Source organism: Lagopus muta, chromosome 1 (assembly GCF_023343835.1).
Source record: "Lagopus muta isolate bLagMut1 chromosome 1, bLagMut1 primary, whole genome shotgun sequence".
NCBI classification, from domain to species: Eukaryota; Metazoa; Chordata; class Aves; order Galliformes; family Phasianidae; genus Lagopus; species Lagopus muta.
In genome coordinates this window covers 96,810,838-96,832,087 of record NC_064433.1, presented here as the reverse complement: position 1 = coordinate 96,832,087, position 21,250 = coordinate 96,810,838, and the positions used below count along the sequence as shown (strand labels likewise).

General features: G+C 35.5%; 1 protein-coding gene and 1 long non-coding RNA gene across 26 annotated transcripts in view; one reads left to right on the top strand and one right to left on the bottom strand.

Annotated features, from left to right (window-relative positions):
• ROBO2 (roundabout guidance receptor 2) overlaps positions 1–21,250 on the top strand; it is an 873,290-nt gene that overhangs the window by 508,139 nt on the left and 343,901 nt on the right. The gene's annotated exons all lie outside the window — the stretch shown is intronic.
• LOC125688182 (uncharacterized) lies at positions 9,420–20,739 on the bottom strand. Of its 9 annotated transcripts, XR_007374641.1 has the most exons (6): positions 20,530–20,738; positions 20,341–20,369; positions 18,716–18,797; positions 17,578–17,658; positions 16,168–16,233; positions 13,419–15,576 (listed from the first exon to the last, which is right to left on the bottom strand). It is a non-coding gene; the product is annotated as an uncharacterized LOC125688182 (long non-coding RNA). The 9 variants fall into 9 exon arrangements; XR_007374642.1 differs by lacking the exons at positions 13,419–15,576; positions 16,168–16,233 and adding an exon at positions 9,420–10,539 and having other exon boundaries at positions 20,530–20,733; XR_007374643.1 differs by lacking the exons at positions 13,419–15,576; positions 16,168–16,233 and adding an exon at positions 10,555–12,122 and having other exon boundaries at positions 20,530–20,734.

Below are 21,250 nucleotides of genomic sequence, written 5' to 3'. Positions count from 1 at the left end.
TTCACTGGCAAGAAATAGTTTCACGCTTTTTGTATACATATCTTTTCATTCATCATTTTGACTGTTATTTCTGGTTTCTCTCTGTGTCAGGTTCTTGCTGAGCAATTAGGACGAGGTACCCTTTGTACCATTATTAATATAATGAATGCATTAAATCTGCGTGAATAAGAGCTTTCTTTGAGGCTTGGGATGTGTGCTACTTCAGAAAGTGTATACAATGTACCAGATTCTTTGCTGTGCTTCTGACAAAATTATTTTAAAAATTCTAGGCTAGGATGACTTTTTGTATTATTATTTTGTAAGAAAACAATGCTTTTAGCCATTCAGATTTATTCCCTGTAGGAGATTCCATTTTATAAAATGTCTGTATTTAGTCACTATACAGAATATATGTACAAGTTTTAAACTTTCATTTGTTCTAAGTAAAACATTCACTCCACTGCAGTCTCGGTTTAGGATTTTGTAGTAATGTCTACCTTACTGTATAACTTACGTTACTTCTTTATATATGTGTCTAGCAAATTTGTAGTAATTTAAAGCATTTGAGAATACTGATGTTATTTTTTTTTTTCCCAAGATCTCTGTAGCACATTTGAACACATGCTTGTCAATATGCTTTTCTGAAGGTAACTATTTTTAGAGTCAACTATCTAAACTGGAAAAGAGAATTAATGATAATGTACATAAAGATGAGCCAGCTTTCCAAAAAATGAATGTGAAAGCAGTGTCAGTACTGTATTGGTGAACTAAATGATTGGAGTCTAAACCAAATGAAGTGAGATAGGCATTTAATCAATTTTTCTCTCCAATGTAGCTTAATTACAAAAGGGACTTACCATTTGGAAAGCTTTTGGGGTGTAACTGATTCAGTTACTTTCACACATGGCTTTCAGGGTATTTCTGAAGTATACATTAAGATAATGTAAGAAAGCTAGTTTTGTTAAACTCAGTGCAAGATGGTATGAAAGGGGGAAGCTGACGCTTATAAAATATTTAAGGAAGTTATCATTATGCATTTGCACTTCAAAGCTGCATACTTTAAAGAGGCAAGATGTTTGTGTCTAAGTAGTCTGATTATGATCACTTGCGCATGACACAAGACAGGGAATGCCAGTTCCTCTTGACTGACATGAAACTGGTCTTTGGACAGATCTTTAGTCTTAACGTAAACATCACATACCTTAGTTTTATTCCTGGGAGAAGTGTCCTGCATAAAAGATCCTTTGTTATCAATATAAGTCTTTCTTTTCAAACAGTTGTTATGCTTTTTTTTTTTTTTTTTTTTTTTTTTTTTTAAATTCTGGTGCTTACACATGTGGATTTTTATTTCTATTTAATTTATACCAGTCTTAATTTCTTTGGTACAAATCTGTACAATAACATACTAGGAAGAGTACGTACTGTTCGTTTCACTTTAACTCTGACTTTAACTTAGTAATGATAATGAAGAACATCATTCAGCTTCTGTAATGTTGGACTACCTACATATCTCAAATAGAAACCACATTAAGGTTATTGGAATAAGTAAAATTCAAACGAAACAAATAAGTGGCTGTTATTCCATATTATTTTATCAGAATGAATCATTTCAGGTATGGACAAATTCATAGAATTTTAAACAGCTTAGCTGTGGATAAAGTTGCTATTTTGCTCAATAATAAAAAGTAAGACATTAAAGATCTTTCTGCTCTTGTTGCTCTAGGTATAATTTTTAAATTGTATTATGAAATAGATTAGTTTGTTAGAAGCATCGTGCAGCTACTGTCTTCATTTTTACTAAGTACATCTTGTAAAAAATCTGAAAATCAAGGGAGGGATGTATGTTCTAAATCACTTTTCTAATCTAAGTACTTGCTCTGTTTTGGATTTGACTGAAACCCTTTTTTAAGTTAATGAATTTTTATTTTTATCTGAATAATAGCAGGCTCATCTTAAATTATTTAGTAAATTTTGTTTGAAAAATAGAAAATAGGAAAGTTCTGGTTTGTTTTTCTTATGGATATGGACTTTCAAGCTTTTTCAACCCAGAGGCTGATACTTGTCCATTCCATCTGAAAATGTGATATGGAAATTGAAGCTAGCATTCAAAGACCTCACAGAGCGAAGTTGACTGAGTCAATCATGGCTGCCCTACAATAAAGACTTGTGCTTATCAGCAGCAAGATTATTTAAGCAAATGAAACTATGAAAGACATGAAAGATCAAAAGGTCAATTTTCAAGCTGTATTAATTCTTTTTTTTTTTTTTAAAGCTAGACTAAACCTCATGGTTTCAAGAGACTCATAAATTTGACTAGTCTATTTTTGAGGTACAACATCTATGATCTTAGTTGTGATAACAAATGATTGTCATGCCAAAGTGAGAAAGTGAGGAAGCCACTGTATCATTTTAGAGAAATCTGGAGTGACATTTCCATCTCCACCAAAATCCTTTTTGCCACAAGCAGTACTTATCCAAAGTATTTGTGTCAGACTTCAAACAAAACTGTGTGTACTACTGAACATTAATCGAGTGAATAATCGCATGAAAGGAACACCTTCAAAGTTTATCCAATTCTCTGTTTTTAGAAATATTTCTAGTTTAGGAAATACAGTACTTTAGTTGTAGTACCAAAGGCACAAATGTCATTATAGTCATTGAACGAGTTGTCAGGTATTCATTCGTCTTTACAGAAGGTTTACAGTTTTCTTTACATTCACATATTCCATTCCTTCATTAGTCCCACATGGTGAAAGGCTATTTGACAAAGGACAGCTTTCCTTTTTGGTCTCTCAAGTTTGAGGGAGATGAAAATGATAGATTTTTCTGTTCCAAAGCCTTCAATGTCTGTCTTTGTACATCTTCAGTAAAAAAGATTATTTTATTATTATTTATATATATAAAAGTTGTAATTGTGTGTGTTAACTTATATGAACACTTTCTCAAGTATTTTTCATTCATAGGATACTACTATAGTTATAGTCATGGGCATGAATATAATCCTAGAATCACAGAACAGAATAATAGAATCATTGAATATATGTTTTGCTTTGTAGAAACTAAACTTGAATTATTCAGGTTGTTAAGGAAATAAAAAAGTACTTTAAAAGGATAACTTCAGCTAAAATTCAACCAGGTTTTTTTGTAGTGTTGGCATATATTGGAAAAGCGTTAATGGAAAATTAATTAGATAGTTGATTTAGGAGTTAATATCTGTTCTAAATAAATAATTGACTGACCAATTTTCTGTGTGAGGGAATTTATACACAGTAATATGCTATACTTAGTAATATACTTCTGGGAGACATCAGATTTGCAGTAGATTGAAGCAACATAGCTTTATAGCGGTAAATCAGTTTATTGTATTTATTCTGTTGTTACTGAACAGGTCTCTGAGCTCTAAGAATACGTAATACAAGAGTCAAAATATATTTATTCTTACTTCTGTTAATTTAAAAAAAATTGATTACAGTATGTTTTTGTCTTTATTTTTTTGACTTAAAACATAGTTATTGAGTGATATGCAAAGAAACATACATTGGCTTTATGAAATGGAATGTTTTTTCCTGTGTTCCTCTTAACTTCCCCTTATGATAACGTCTAGTTAGCAATCTGAAAGAAAAACAATGAGTTATGATATTTAAATACTCTTACATTAAAATTAAGTCTTATTCCTGCAGATGATATTTTTTTTCCAAAGTATTACAGATGAATCTTTAACAATGCAACAAACAGAGAAGATGAAAATCTTCCTATATAGCACATCAAATCACCATTCAAAATATGGATTATTAACTAAAAATTTTACTAAGCGATTTTGAATGATGGATCATTGTTCTAACAGCTTATGTTCCCTTTTGCAGTTATTCTGTGAGTTTCAGCAAATCTCTTCGACCATAGTTTGAAAACTATCATCCAGTGTCAAAAAATAGTGGCCTGTTGTCATCATTCTATTTCACGGAATTATTTCTTTGTAATATATGGCTGGAAAAGTATATAACTTAATAAATAATTGCTAGAAGAGTTCATAATGTGTGTTTTACTGTCAGTAAATCTCTATGTATATAGTGATGCCATATGTTGTCATTGTTTTTTAGAGGTCTTAAAAAAAGCTAAACAACAGTCAGCACTAGCCAAACCTGCCCCCCCCCCAAATTAAGTAAAATAGACAACCAACCGACATCTGTTCATTGGCAATGAAGTTAAGACTCCTTGTTACTCATCTTTGTAATTGCTTACATCTCAAAATAAGATGTCCTGAAGTCAAGGGAAATCCTACAAGATGATGAGAGCCTTTCCTGAGACTTGATGGTAGCTCTTGCTACTCTGCGGTGAAATGTCTTGTCTTGATAGATAGTAAGTTTAACTTTTATTATTAAGTTTCAATGCTTATGCTGTGTAAAACCAGCAGATCTACTTAAGAATCAGAACTGTACAGTGCTCTGTGTTCTGTTCCAACATGGAGCACTGTATAAATTTTGTTCCTTGTCCTGTGTTTCTTGGTTATTTTGAAACTTAAAATAGGTATTCCTTACCTCTACTCTCATTGGCTGTATTATCACAGGTGCTTTTATAAATTTACATAATATCATAAGTACAAATAATGCTTAAACAAACACAGAAAACTCCTAAAATATTCTGCTGAAAAATATATTGCATTATGCAACATATATAATATATATTACTTTTTCACAGCATTTGTATTTGTAAAATAATAATAATAATAATAATAAAAGATTACATTACAGAAGAGGAACTGTTTAGATATGTCTTGGGGGGGGGGGGCAATTGGGAACTAGTGAGTTGGGATTTGAGTAAGATAAAGGAGTATCTATCAAGCTGCTTCTTTAAATTTTATTTTTTCAAACCCTCAGGAGCAGCATTCTAAAGAATATATTGCAAGTACTCAGTTTGGAAAATGAAAGTCCCATTTCTGTGAAAAATCATTTGGAACCCATCTGTTTATATTTCACAAAAGCAGCAAGTGCAAGACATATAAATGATTGAAGATTTTGTGACTTGCAAAGGGCAAAAGAGTGAATGAGAATGTCTGTTTTACTTCTCTTAGATTCTCTTTATAATCTGATGACTAAAATTGCTTCATCTGCTGCCAAAAAAGTAATTAGAATTAGCACACAGCAGTCTTGAGGTGGGACTTTTAGAACAGCTGAGGGAGAAATATGGAGAATACCCAATTTCAAAATGGAAATTGGGTGCAAAAGCCCTCAAGCTTTCGAAAGTATCTAGTTTTAAATGTGGAGAGCTGAGTAATGTTGTTGTTCTAGTGTGCTTCATGGAAAGAAGTGGAATGTGAAAAGAAAAACTGCTCTGCAATCTACTGTATAGGATAAAGCCTACCAGAAGAGAAAGAAGAAGAACAAGACTATGTGTTTTTAGGGTGGTGAGGCTCTGGAGTAGGTTGCCTAGAGAAGCTTTGGATGCCCCATCCCCGGGGGTTTCAAGACCAGATTGGATGGGGCCCTCGTCAGCCTGATCTAGTGGGTGGCAACTCTGCCTGTGCTAGGTTGGAACTAGATCATCTTTAAGTTCCTTCCGATCCAAATAGCCTTCCAGTACCTAAAGAAAGCTCTGCAAGAAAGACAGGGAGAGACTCTTTACCGGGTGTGTATTGGTAACATAAGGTTTTAAACTAAAAGAGAGTAGATTTAGATTACCTTCACTGCCCTGCCCTCATGAGGTACATCTATAGTACCATGTCCAGTTGTGGAGCCCTCAGCACAGGAAAGACACAGAGCTCTTGGAGTGGGTCCAGAGGAGGGTCACAGAGATTATCTGAGCAGCACTCCTCTGAAGAAAGACTGAGAGAGAGTTGGTCTTGTTCACCCTGGAGAAGAGAAGGCTCTGGGGAAGCCTCATTACTACCTTTCAGCTTAAATGGGGCCTATAAACAGGAAGGAAATGGAATTTCTACATGGGCAGACAGTGATAGGAGAATGAATGGTTTTAAACTATAAGAAAGGAGATTTAGGTTAAATGTTTGAAGTAAATTATTTACTCAGAGGGTGGGGAGGCATTGGAGCAGGTTGCCCAGAGAGACTGTGGGTGCCCATCCTTGGAGGTGTTCATGGCCAGGTTGGATGGTGCCTGATATTGGATCTTGGCAGCCTGATCTAGTGAATGGCAACCCCACCCGTGGCAGGGAAGCTGGAATTAGATGATCTTTAAGATGTCTTCCAACTCAAGTCATTCTTCTGTGATCTGTAAACTGTTGTTTCCTATTTGTGCATTCAAAATAGGAAGAGTGTATATGGCCCATTGCTTGGCTGCACTAGGTTGCCTTTAGAATAGTCTTGTAGGCAGCAGGTAAAGTAGGTGCCAGTTGTGCCATCTCAGCAAGTGACTGTAGAAACTCAGCTATCTTAAGAGTGCAAGTAGATAGTCAGACTCACAGCTCGAGTCAAGTTCATTGACTTCCTTCTGCTTTATGCTGGGGCTATTCTATTCTCTTGGGATGCGTGCCTTGCAGTTGCATATAAGACAATATGATACTGCATCCAGAAAGCAAAGGATTTTCTCTAAATAGATCACATGATCTTTCCAGCAGGTCTGAGAAGATACTACTTCACAAATAAGTACCTTGATACTTATGAGAGACTTTGCTTGTATTTCAGTAGTACCTTTAATATATTTACTACAGCTTTCTCATGTAACAAAATTTTACATGAAGACAAAGATAATAAGGAACTTTTCATTTTCTACTTTTCAGACCATTGTGTTTTAATGTTTTTTGTGCTGTTTGTTTTTTTTTTAAGTCTTGCATGTAGTTGATATTTGCTTAGTGCCATGTAGAAAGAAGTGAATGCTGACTCATCTCTCATGCTTTGTAGTAGCCATGGTGGCATTGGGAGAGTTTGGTGTGTGAAAGCATCATAGGACTTGCTACCTGAGAAAATTCTCTTTTTTTTTTTTTTTTCTCCTTCTGAACCTCAAGCATGAATACTTCGTGGGAGAAAGCCCTATTTTGACCTATTTTTTTTCTTTTTTAGTAATATTGCTTTTTGCTATGTGTATGTTACCAATAATACCAAATTAAAGGACTTTTTATGTATGTGTAGAACATTTTTGCAAAATCACCCCCTGTTGGAATCAGATAGTAGTAAGACTTATTCAGTTCTACCGCATCATCTTATATTCTGGTGGCTTTATAGACTTAAAAAAAATAATTTGAATGGGGAGAATTTGTATTCCTCCTTCCCAGGGAGGTGGTGGAGTCACCGACCCTGGAGGTGTTCAAGGAACGTTTGGATTTTGTGTTGAGGGATATGGTTTAGTGAGAACTATTGGTGATTGGTGGATGGTTGGACTGGATGATCTTGTAGGTCTTTTCCAACCTTGGTGGTGATTCTGTGATTCTGTAAATTTTTTTTTTAATAAAAACAAAATCATTTTAAAACTCCATATAGTTAGATAGTTTCAGTGAATGTCCACAAAACTATCTGCTGTATTATTATTTATTGTGAATTGTTTTTGTTTAAATATCACAGCATAAGTTTACATTGAAAGTGGTTATTGTGATATGGACTGATAAAGTAGGATGACGTTGTAAACTGTCTTCACTTATAATGTTCACTTGCATTTAGTGGAAGGTGAATTCTGTACATAATGTCAGTATTGTGTGTCTTGACTGAGAACTAATTAAAAAGCAGGAATGTTTCCCCATGTGAAAATTTAACTTTTTCAGAAGCTCTTCACAGTTTAAAGGTCATGTAAACTTTACAGACAAGGCTTTAAAAGAGTTTGTTGACAAGCCATTTGCATTTTGAAGAGAACAGATGTTGGAAACATCTAACATCTGAAATACACGTCATATATTTGTGTGTTTAGCAGCACCTCTTTCTGACCTGTCATTCTCTATTACAGCACTGTATCATAAATAATGTGTTGACTCACTCTTACCTTTCTGTTTCACTGTAGAACAGGCTGTGACCAGTAAAGCGTATTGACATATCAAAGGGCTGAACTGGTTAAAGTAGAGAGACATTAGTCATTCTGTGTTGTGGTTGCAAGTTTACTTATGAGTGAGAGGAAACTGAAGAGACAGATTTTTCATTCAGCTTTTTCCCCCCTCTCTGCCACTCACACCTGAGAGACTTAGTTCTGTATTGCAAGCTATAGGCTATGTTGCTGTTAGGAAACTGGTGCCTACTTATGTATAAGCTGATATTGATAATAACTCAATTATATATACTTTAATATATCACCGCTTGCTGATGCAGGTGAATTTAATAAGGAGGTATCTGTTTTTAAGCTGGAGAAAAGCAAGGTTTCTTTCTAGTTTTCATGTAACTGATGGGGTGAACTCTGAGGAAACCTGCATGTGATCTAATGATGTGAGGATTTTCAGCTTTCATAGGCAGTTTAATCAAAAACTTAAGGGCAGATATTTTTATTTAATAATTTAAGCTTGTAAGTGGGAATAAATCTCATTAAGTATTAACTAACACTTGAAGAATGTTGAACTCAAAGTGCCAAAGAAGTTGATATGCTTAATTTTGATTCTTTACTATTATGTCTTTATCTCTTTTCACTATTGTGGATATTGCTGTGTAGGGACCTATAGAGGCCTTACATAAATAGGCAAGTTTTATTGATTTAACTTAAAACAGTTTTAAAAGCAATTTTAGCTATGTAGATACTCCTGTTTAGATTTAATAATGTTTTCTTCAGTTTAACTTGATGCCTGGTAGATTGATAGCAACCAGAATAAGCCCCTTGAAATAACAAATACATTCTTTCAAATATTCAAGGTAATGCATAAGGAGACTATATTATTTCAAGAAAGTAAGGATTATCATTCAGGTGCTTAACGTTTGTGCTATACTTTCTGTATGGGAACTGCTGAATCACAGCCTGAACCTCTGATTGATCACCTGAGGCAAGCAATGAGTCAGCCCTGGGAGCACAGATGAAGGCAATTCACCTGTGCTACTGGAAGGGGTGGAGTCTGGTTCCACCTCTCCTAGACCTATTTAAGAGCTGACTACCAGTAGGGAAGGTTCTCTTTTTGGCGATTGCTTCTCTTGGAGTCTTCTCAGCAAGCCACAAGGGTAAGCTTTCAATCCATTCTTCTTTGGTATGATAACCTGTTTAGCCTAACTTTCCGATATATTTCTTAATAACATCTGTATATTCATTGATTATACACTTGCTTTTTCCAAAGAGTATAAAGTATAATACAGACCAAAAGTTTTAAATCGCTTTTTTATGCGTGCACATATAACTGCGATCTTATAGATACATAAGGAGAAATTGAAATCCAGTTTGTAAGTGATGGCATTCAGGTTGATTTTGTAAGTTCAGTATTTATATATGAGACACAATATGTGCGCAAATCAAAATGAAAAGTTTAACATGTAATTAGAACAGCACGCTATGGATTTGCAGCTGGTGAGATTTTAGTTATGGAGTTGTTAGGCTGGCAGTATCTGTGTTTCTAGATGTTTGTATCTACATTCGTAGTATCTTGTTAATTAAAAGGCTTTTGATAAGGTGTGTCATCTTTTCGAGATCCTTTTATGTGATATATGTCATAAAAGTAAGGTTCTGGGAGTGCATGGTTAGTAAACTAAATCTGACTTGCTTTTAGATTGAAAGAGTCTTATTTTTTATTTAATTTCTTAATTTATTTGTACTTTTAAAATGGAATTCTAAAGCTTGTCCACAAATTATGAACAAGCATACTTTATTACGCTTACTTGCAATGTGTCAGTGAAAAATAACTTCATAATTTTCTGTAACACTTTGTTCCTATTGCTAAGTATTACATCATACCAGGCTGCGACCAAGTGAAGTTCTCTATAACTAATACTTGAGTAAACACTTCAGACCAGGAGGTTTGTTATGATGAAATATTTATTTGAATTCTACTGGAACAGGAAAATCAAGATATTTTAAATTCTATCCATCTACTACCTCAGTAGTAGGTATGGTAGCTGCTCTGTAAAGTTATGTATGGTTTGACCAGAACATTTGGATGTGCATAATGTCAGTAAACTTAGTAACATTGCGCTGAGTTTATTTACAGTTACTAATGCACATTCAACACGTATTCTATATGCTATACATAACAGTAACAATAGTTTCTGTTTTGATATTATGGTTTCATAATGCTAAATATGGAAAAACTCAATAGGGAACAGAATTGTTCTGTATGCAAATACCTCTAGCTTGGTGTTCAGTTAGCTTTTTGAAGACTACTTAGTGTAAGGAATTAATCTGCAGTCGGAAATAATAAACGTTAGAGGAAGATTACATAGGCTACCTAATGGAAGAGAGTCGCTGTGAGTATACTGGAAGTCCGTAACTATGAAACAGTCATCAGAACAGATCAGTAACTCAAGAAGTAATCAGCAGATTGCCTATGCCTTACCTCCCCAAAGAGGGAGGAGGCAGTAAAGTCCATCAGCAGGGAGATAAAGATAGTTTCCAGGACATTCATCTTCATGGAAGTACTGTTATTGGCAGACATCACGTGGCCCTAATGAGAGCAGGTGTGTTCCCTCACGGATCCAAGCCAGTTGTGGGTGGTAATGAAACAATCTGTAAATGAGGTTTTAAAGAGTGCAATACTTCATCACTGGCACTGTTGTCAACATGCAGACAGCCCTTCCCTCTATTTAGAGTGGAATGCATTTAGGTGCAGATTAAGAGTGATGACAGAATTGAGTTCAAAGCACACCCTGCATAGTGTCAACAGGCCCTAATGATAACATAGTACCGCTTCCCTTAAAGAGTTTCATGTCTTATTTAATGTAAATGATAAAAATGTGGCATTTTAGAACCAATGATGTGTTTTTCTATTGATGCTGTCATAGTAGGCATCTGCTGAAAGAAGAGCTGTTTGTCAGATTCCATTTTTCTCAGTGATTTGTCAAGCAGTGATGGTTCATGCATGCAGCATCAGAAGCAAATAACTTACAGCAGTGTCCTGAACAGTGTATTGTTTTATTAATCTGCCACCTACTCTTTAATTTTTGAGGTGAGATGGTTGGAGAAGAGAGAATAGAGGTGATAGGAATAAGGGAGGTCAAGTAAAAAGCCAGGCACATCATAGACTTCTGTCTTAAGAAGTAGATATTGCCTAATTCTACGTGAGTCCAACATATTTTCTAATGGGAAATATTGTGCAGGTTCCATACAGTATGACATTGAGTGCCTGAATTAGTAGGCTACTACCTGGAGACCATGAGTCTTAGGTAGAGGGAGTTTATGGGAGCCTAAAATGTGGAGGGTAGTATTGTACTGTACTTGCAAACCCTGTAATTCTCTTTGTTGTGTGTTTGGTTTTTTATACGAAGAGCAAATATGAATTTGTGTGTATATATACATATTTCTCTTTTATTTGTGTGTGTAATTTAATTCCCAAGTTCTGTTTTTGTACCTTGAGTTCAAGACAATTTGCTACGTTCTTCAGAGTAAATTTTATTCTCTTGGATTTGCTGGAAGGACAGGCAGTAATAAAACTCTAAAGTAACTAGAAGTTAAGTTAGCAAATTGTGAAGAATTCATGGAAGAATCTCAACTATGCAACAAGTGGTCCCAAAAAGTGAAAGCATATGAGCTTCTTGCTACTGCCTCGTGTTGAAGTACGCAGTAATAAATCGAAGTACTTTGCTGTATTCAAAATAGTATAGACCAGAACTGGACGAGAAACCAGATGTTGTGCAATGAGCTCATTCTGGAGAGAAGAAAGGAATGTTTCAGGAGTCAGAATTTTCCTAAATCATTGGATACTTGTGATATGTTAATTGAGATCAAGAGGAAGGTGAACCATGAATTTTCTTTACGAGACTGCATTTGTAAGCTTAAAATACTTGGTAAATTAACTATGATACCTTTCTCTGTCAGTTGTGTTTGTATTTATATTGTTTTGCATTATTAATAAACTATTAATAAGCCAGGATTCACCTCTTACCAGACCTCAATTAAGAGTTGGCAGAGGAGACAAGAGTATCTCTCTGGAGATTTCTGCATACCTGGGGCTCTCTGAAATTATGTAGTTTCTTTCCCATTTTTCTGTGCCCGCTGCTGTTGCATTCAAGCAAATCCTCACTTGCTGCAGCCTGGTTCTTGCTGCTCTTCTGTTGTTGTTGCACTTACCATTGTGTTACAGTGATAAATACCTAAAATGAGCATTCACTTACCATTTTCGAAAATGTGTTCTCTTCTGTAATTTCTTGAAAGTTCTACCCTTGATGCCTTTAGAAGATTTCCTCTGGAAGGAGGAGTCTCACCTGGAAATTCTTGGAATCTATGCTTACAGAACACACACAAGTAGCTACAGCCTAGCGTTATAGTCAGAGAAAGTATGCTTTGTTTCATTGTCAGTATGTACATGTTGCTCTCTAGCTAGGAAATTTGGTTCTTGGCTCCTGTGATCGTGTAACTAACAGCCTTAACTACCTATGTATTACTCATTTCACTACTGTAAAAGAAAATATCTGATGTTTTGTCTGACTCTTTTGCCACTAAAGACAATGTACAGAGGTTTAATGAGATTAGTAGTGTTAGAATAGTTAGAGTAAGCCTTTTCAGATGTACTGGAGCTTGGTTTCTCACAGATAGTCATTAATTCTATTCATGAAAAGATAAATCATTATCTTAAATGTAGTGACATTTTCTGGCCCGCTACCTGTATTCAAAGGCTGCTCCAGAGCAGAACACTTCTGGGGGTAATGATCAGACCTTGACCAAATATAACAGAAAATTACCAGCAGATTTTTCACAAAAACAGGTACTAATGCCACACTGAAGAGTGCCTCAGTTGCCTGCCAAAAACAGATGTGTAAATGAGTTTTATTTGTTGGGACCAATTATTGTGTAGGTGGCATTCCATCATGAGTTTTTTCTTTGTAATTTTTTCCTGCTTAACTACTAATTACTTGAGAGATTTATTACTGAGCCTTTTCATGGGGAGCTAGAAACAACAGTATCAAAAACCTATGCAGATTAAAAACGCAACAACAAAAAACAATCTACAAACATTTAGGAGTATTGTTTCTGATGTGCAGTAATCTTTATTTTTCAATTAAAGTTGATAACCAATTTTTTTTATTCTGAGAATAACAAAATATGCTTTCATTTCTGAAAATAATCTTGTATCTATTCTCCTACATTGTTTCACTCATTTTTGTTGTAGATTTTCTTGAAATTGATTTTTTTAGATAGAAAATGTAAGTAGAATATTCTTGGTGAATGCATGTTTTTCCTTTTTTGCATCAATTTTTCTACGTTGTGTAGAAAAAATGCTTGATATAATCTGTGTTTTATCGTGGAGGATGAAAAATAAGAGACTTCTATATTTCTTCTACGCATAGACTACATACACATAGACTTCTACGCATAGCTACAGAAAGGTAGTAAAACATAAGGGAATGGTATTGGTGTATAGCTACTCAAACATCGGGAGTATATCTTTTTTTTTTTTTTTTTTTTTTTAATCCTTAGCCTTCTCATTCCCCTTTTTCTTGTTATGTATGTTTATATCTTGTTTTTAAGGCATTTACAAATTTTCTCTGTCTTAAAACCTACTCTCTGAAAATGAAGGACCTGCAAATGAAGCACCACATTAGAAGTCAAACACCCATGAATATTATGTGACTGGGAATTGACCATTCTTACTAGGCAGAAATATAATAAAACCAGGTCTTGGACAGAGGATTTTCATCTCTTACTAATCCAACAATATAAAAAGAAAACAAACAAAAACAAACAGTCCAAAGCCAGAAACTGTAATAGAAGAATGACTTATTGCAGTATAATACCTTACAATGGGCTTTTTATAATGCCATCTCTAATAAGTTGTCAAAGGTCATAAATTCCTACAGAAATACTTATTTTTGAACTGTGCACAGTATCATGCACATTAATTTCCACTGACACTTGCCTCCTCTTCTGTCTCTCCCCACAGCCTTCTCTGCACCCGTGCTAAGGGAACAAAAGCTTATTAGTCACAACAGGAAAAGATCTTAACTACATGTTGCTTTGACTGTAAATTGAGCCATACTAGCTACTTTGAAATTAAAACTAATATCCATTATTATGAAAAAAATGGTCTGAGAGAGCAGACAAGTGAGATTTTCCTCAACAAATCAGCCATTCTTGATGCTGCTATATAGAGAATTTGGTAGTTACTCACACTGAACTGGGTTGTGACAGGTCTCTTATGCATGTGAAAAGAACCCTCTTCCTACCTGCCCTCAACACATACTGAGCCTCAGATGAAGACACTGACAGCTTCTTCATCATTGTTCAGGGAAAGGGGTTATGTATACGCTTTTTGAATGCACAAGGCACCAAATAGGAGTGAGTTACAACCAACACTGTAACTCTAGGGTTCCTCTTGCTGGCTCAAAAACTGATGCTTTGTGACAGGAAAGTGCAGATTTGTTATAAATTTATGCTGCTAATTCAGATTTAACCGAACATTTTTGATAGGTGAACGTGACAGCAACCAGGCATTGTGCCATGTTGTCAGCCTTCCCAGAATTGGCATGAAAGCATATGGCCAGCATAGAGTTCATGTTGTATGCTGTGGTGGAGTTAGCAGAGGTCAGATTTTGTGTCCATGCTGATATTGGAGCAAATGCATGCTGTAGGGAAGTTCAATTATGGAATTGTAGACTTGGTGGCAGTGTTGAAAGTATCTAGACTAAAATTGGCGAAATAATCTCAGAAAGATACTGCTTCAGCAACAATTAATATAGTATAACTGAATCCCATCTTTTTATGACATGGACTTAAAAAAAAAAAAAAAAAGTGTTTACTGTAATGAAAAATAAATTCTGGAATTTAGTGGGATTATATATTTGCTACTTCTGATGGCAAACCCATAATGAAAAAGTAGCTCCAAGTTATATGCGTGAATATCACTTCAGTCACTATTTCTATTTCGCTAACAGATTCTTAAGCCAGATTTTGATACCTGTTCTTCTAGTAATTCTTAAATTTACGAATGGTTCCATATGTGGCATTTTCTCAGGCTTATTTCTTTATTAACTAAATTCAAGGTGCAGAAGAGTCAGGTTTGCAGATCTCGATTCTTACCTGTGTTGTTAGCATGTTCTGAAAATGCTGCTTTAAACTTTCATGAGAAAATTGTGCTGGCGATTTGTGCCATTCTTTAGTGCATAACCTTGCATTTTATCAGTACTCATAGTTTTAGAAGGAAGCTTTTGCAGAATGTAATTCTTTTCTAAAGCTTTATCAACTCTCCTAAGTACAGTACCATAAAATTAAAGAAGTGTTTCATTTAAACCTTAAACCTTTCTAAAAGGTTTTAATTAGCAATTTAATGATAAGTGTGAATGAGAATATGGCTGTGTTTGCTCATTAAATTAGATTATATTAAATAACACATTTTGGTTTTGTAGGGTATGTTCTTGTTATGACAAGCATGAATATGTTTCTAAGAGGGTCGATTAGCCTTTTGGCCTCTCTACTTAATAATTTTCTCATTCTTTTATGGAAGTTCCTGTCTCTCTCCCATCAGGATTATTGGAATCTGGGACCTTGTCTATAATTGTATACCAACAGGGATGGCATGATGTCTCTCCACTGCATTAACTTTATCGTTTCCTGTAAAACATTAACACAGCAAAGAATCTGAGCTTGTAAATGAGAGCCATGTCCTCGTCTTGATCTGAGAAATGAAATTTGTAATTCAAATGAGAGAAGTTAATGAACTTAGTGTACAGGCTGGAAAAAGTGTTATAAGTGCCAATTTGATCTGCCCATGGATGCTTCCAAACATTCCCATTAAGGTATTGATTATGTCCATTTAACAAAGTGAAGGGGACTGTGAATTCCCTAATGATTTTTGCATTACACCAGTAGTGCCTACATCCCCAAACAAATGAAACCTGTCATGGTAATCCTTAATTTTTCCTTATAAACTAAACTTAAGAATTTTATGAACTTTATTTATATTTTATTTATTTCCAAGTAATGGCAGAGGGTCTTAACTCTACAAATAACAACTCCCATCTCATAAATCATTGTAGTTTTGTAATGTATCAATATGTATAATGATGTAATCGCGGTGATAATTTGGAAGTTCAAAATCTACTGCTTGTGTTTAGAGAAATTGCAATTTCTGTACTGGTTACTAACAGTTGTCAATCTAGCTGTCAGTAGTTGATGTTGCACAAACTGTTCAGGCGCACTTACATGCACAAAGCTTTATTAGTGGGGGCCCATAGATGATGGCATGCATCAGCTTCAAAGTTACATTAGCTGGAAAACACAAACAAGTAGAAAAGAGGACTGAAAGGGACAAAAGACCTGTTGTTAGTAGTCAGCTGGAAAGAAAAATGAAGAGTATTCCTGGAAGTGTTCTCTTCCATGCAGTCCAAACACTTCTGCTATAGAAGATAGTATTATCAGGGCCTGGCCAAACTCCTGACTACATGTTCTTGTTTACAGTACGCACTTGTGAAACCATTTGTGATCAGGTACAAGTCTTGCAAATTGGTTGGTGGCCAAGCTTTGTGTGCATGAATATTATAGGAACCTGCCCACTGGATTTGTATTTGATTGACTTCTGTTATCTGTAAAGTGCTGAAGTTCTAAGCTATAATACAGAAAAGGGAGGAAAGAGATCTTATCCTGGGCTTATAGGTTGGAAGCTGTGAGGCAGAGAGTGATTCAGGGATTAGCAAACCGTTTGCTACAAGAAACTACTACAGCAGTAGTTTGTACCCATCAGCATAAGGCTGCAAGCAGAAGAGAACTTGAAACAGAGAAGCATTGCCACGGTGTCACTGGGGTGTTTGCTGATTAAGAGCCTCAAGGTTACAAGTGAGGGTCAGGATACAAAATTTGAAATAGAAAGCCTCTAACATTAAAAATGTTAAGTCAGTGAGTAGCCATGCCTCCTGTGATCTGTGTAGGAGATTTGGTGCTGTAAAGGTTGATTTCTAAATAATCTACAGAAGATATGTTTGGGTGATAACAACAGCAGCTGCTGACTTAGCACCTCATGTCAAGTAACAGAGTGAAGTACTAATGTGCAATGGCAATTACAGATTTGCAGCACTTCTGATGTTTTTTCTTTCAAGTTGTGAAGTGAGCCTGCTGGCCTATGTTTTGCTTTTCCTGCAGAGACAAATTCTATACTCATGCAAATAACTAGTTTGCTTAACTTGAAAGACTGTGTGTACCACCTTGCAGTGATTTTATTGCATTACCAATCTAACTGTCTAAAGTAACTTAAGTTGGTAAGTTACTAACTGATGTATAAACAACTGTGGACCTCACATTTAACAAACTGTTCTGATTGCCAGACAATATTTTCAGTATATAACTACACAGAAGATCATTTTAAATAAGGTCAGTTTTTCTACTACAAGTGTAAATTTCCTCTAAAACATGTATATGTGTGCAACTGCAACCCTGCAACTGATAAACAAATGCTTTTCAATTATTATTATTTTTTTATTATTTTTGTAGATTTTAGTTTACTGCTAAAGAAAGTAAAAATTAATCAAGAAAACAAATCTGCTAGATTTCCTGGAAATTTAAGTATGCCAAATTAGCAAGAAAAAGATATTTTACATGAAAGTAGAGGACTTTACTTACCCCCAAAAGCTCCACTGTAGTTTAAGTTTGAAAGACTTGAAAGGTAGCCTTTGCTAAATGCAGACCTTGAGCAGTGGCATGCTGGAACATAGAACAAGTCAGTGTACTATTGATTGGAGTACGGTGGGATAAATGTGTGGCTTCTGCCCTTAATGGAAGCTGATTGTTCAGGGATGTGCTGGCAAGGCTGGTCGATTATTTAGCTGTTGTTTACTGGGGAGGACGATATCAATTTTCCAGAGGGATGATTGGTGGGATGTCAAGGCTGTCACCCTTTTCTTCTCATCACTGACAGACAGCTGAGTGACAATTACAGTCATGGGACATTGTCTGCATTGGCATATACACCAGAGGATAACTGGCAAACAAAAAAAGGCAGCAGCACTTTAAAAAAAGATATAATCAGCAGTTGTCAGGACTAGTTATATATATGATGTCTGAATAACAAGACCAGAGTGTCCCGTCTCAGACAGTGACATAAACTGTACTGGGTATTCCTCAACCCACATAGAAATTAACCCTGGGGTAGTTATTAACTGTTGCTAGAAGTCAGTAGTAATTTAATTGGGAATTAAGCTTCAAGAAACTGTATTTTCAGGCAACTCTCTGAAAATAAAAGACCATTTTGAAGTTATGCAGAAAAAACTGTGTAGATTACCACCAAATTTGTAAATTAAAAAGCCTCTCAAAGTGCATACTCAATTCCTTTAGGAATCCTCTGCTGGAAATCTTCCTAAATACTATCCCAACAGATAGTCACATAGCAAACTTCGAGGGTAATTTGTGTTTGCATTAAAATATTTAACCTGCCAGTCCAGATTACACAGACTAAAGTAAACTTTAGATCCTTAAAGCATTATTTTATGCTTCACAGATAAAATACACTAAGTCTATGTAAATGTTTCTCATGAATTAGTATCTTATAATACATGTAGGTCATTATGCAAAAGACTTTCCTGCTCCTATGAAATCACATGTAAAGCTTTTTATATGCATGTTGGGGACTTAGGAACATAGTTCTGCGTTATACTAATTGCTGTTGTTTTCTGTGGCCTCTCAAAGTTGAGCTCAGAGAAAGACTTCAGAAAAAAAGAGAGCAGAGGAATATCTTATATTTAGACCAAAGTGTTATACTTACAGTGAAAAACACATCTGACTTATCTCCAATCAACTGCATTCTCTTTACTGATTTGTTTCTTGCGATTCCTTCCAGAAGTTCTCTGTTGAGGGAACATTTCAAAGGGTATTTCAGATGTATGTTCCTGAAACCTCAGTTACTGTTTTGACAGTACACTTAAATTTATCTCAGAATTTTACTTTCTCCTTCTCTTCACAAACATGCTGTAGTAGAAATGCTCAGACACAGCTTGAACCAGAGATTGAGCACCTGGTGGGAAGGCAGGGCCAACCCATGGGAGCTCATGTACAAGCAGTGCAGCTGAGTTACCCGAAGGGGTGGAGCCAGGATCCATCTCTTCCCAGACCCCATTTAAGGCTGGCAGTGGAGGTGAGGGTATCTCATCTGGAGATCCCTGTATACCTGAGATCTCCCTGAGGCAAGCAGCTTCTTTATTTCTGTGCCTAATGCTGTTGCGTTTGAGCAGATCCTTACTTACTGCAGCATAGGACCTTGCTGCTGTGTTGTCACTGCTGCACTTTCCATTGCATTAGGTGTGCCTTTCTCATGTCATTTCTTTTTGGCAGTATGTACATTTGTAAAGAACTATTTTCAAGGATGTAGCGCATGAAAAATAAAATTTCTGAGGTCATTAAGAATTACAGCTACTGCCATCAAACTAGACTGATGCACTAGTTTCACAGAAACAAGATAACAAATATCCTACTCTTTTTATGTTTTGTTGCTCTTCTTTTTTTTACGTTTCAGTAAAAAAAACTAATAAAAGATTAAGCATGCTGCACTTGTAAAAATCTGTACCAGCAGAGTTGATCAAGTGTCACTGTTGTTACTACCAAAATGCACCACCCACTGCCTCACTGTGCTCTCATTTACTGTTTGGTCTTCATAAATGTTCAGCAAATGTCAGAGAATGTCAGGTACCTTTTTTGCAATGGAATACAGTAAGAAGGTTCAACCTCTACTGCCATACCACCAACATCTGCCTCTCGTGTCACAGACCAACATAATACAATAGTAAGATTTTAAAGTTTCTTCCTGCTCTATTGACAACATTGTCTGACAAATAACTAATTCTGAATAACTTATTTCATGTGCAGTAAAGGAGATGTAATTTGCATTTTCCCAATACAATGAGTCTTTATCATGTTTATATTACTTGTTACCTCAATTTTTCTTGATTACTCGTTATGCTTAAGCATTATCTAACAATGCTACTGTGACTGCAAGTTAATTTGTTTTTTGTTTTTTTTTTCAAATCTCTAATATCCCTTCTGCTCACCCCCAAGATGAGGTTACATTGGTGTATTTAGAAGAATCTTCACAAATAGGATTTATGATTAGAAATCTATGTGATTCCAGGTACAAGAAAAAATTTGTAACAAATTGCGCTTTAGGATAAATTGCCTAATGCAGTAGAGAGATAATATGACATATGAAGGTGGCTTTCTCCCATCTGAGTGACATTAGAGAATTACATCAGACTTGTCTTCTTCCATTCTTTCCAATTTTGTGTTTACCTGTTTACCCTGAGTACTTTCTATTTTTTTCTTCTCTCAATGCTGTAGCACTTTTCAGGTCAATGACTGATGTGAAAGATGGATACAATGATACCAGCTTTTTCATACCTTTTATTTGTAAGCAGTGGTTGTCCAGCCTGCAAAAAAAAAAAAAAAAGTGGCAATGCTTGTGATTAACGTTTAAGTTTATTTTTTATGGATCTCATGAAAAACCAGATACATGTGATTATGAATTTCCCTTTCTAAGCCACCAGCTAATTGATTTTGTACTGAGCTCATTAAAAATAGATACTTCACCTTTCAGAGGACTGTTTGGGAAACCTAAGGCAGGGCATGGCTCCTCAGGGACAGCATCGACTGACCGTTCCATCAGGCAGGGCAAGAGTGGCCATGGTGCTTGTCAGAGCTGTAGTATATTTACTCCATCTCCCTGCAGATAAACATTTGCAAGGCAAATAATAAATTAGCCATTAATCAGAAGAGTGCCTGTGTTTGATGAACCCTGAATAGAGTGGAGATGTCAGGTAAAGAGACAGAGTAAACTGACGTTGTAGATTGAGCCATATGGAAATGACTGCTAGCAGTTTTGAAAGCTTTTGTGCTGTGTTTTCAAAAGACTCTCAAGGTTAAAGTAAAAAAAAAAAAAAAAAAGACTGCAGATTTGAGGCAAGCAGAGGTTGCTGGTTTTCAAAATGATAGTATCATGTAGTTTTTGTCCTCTGTTAAATCTACATCGTTCTTCCAATGCACACCTCTGTGTGATACTGAAAAGAATAACAGTTTTACAGAAATGGTACAGACTGCCCTATTATTACCAAATTATTCAAGGCATGCATTTGTTTAGACTTAATGATCTCAGTACATCGTTGGGTGAAAGTTCAGATTTCTGATTGACAGTATTTCTTAAATATTAATTTGTATTACATTAAGTAGACTTTTTTTTAGTAGCATTTGCAGTTTAAATTAAACCACTTTTCTCTGAACATACAGGGAAAACAGCAAGTACATTCTACTCTTA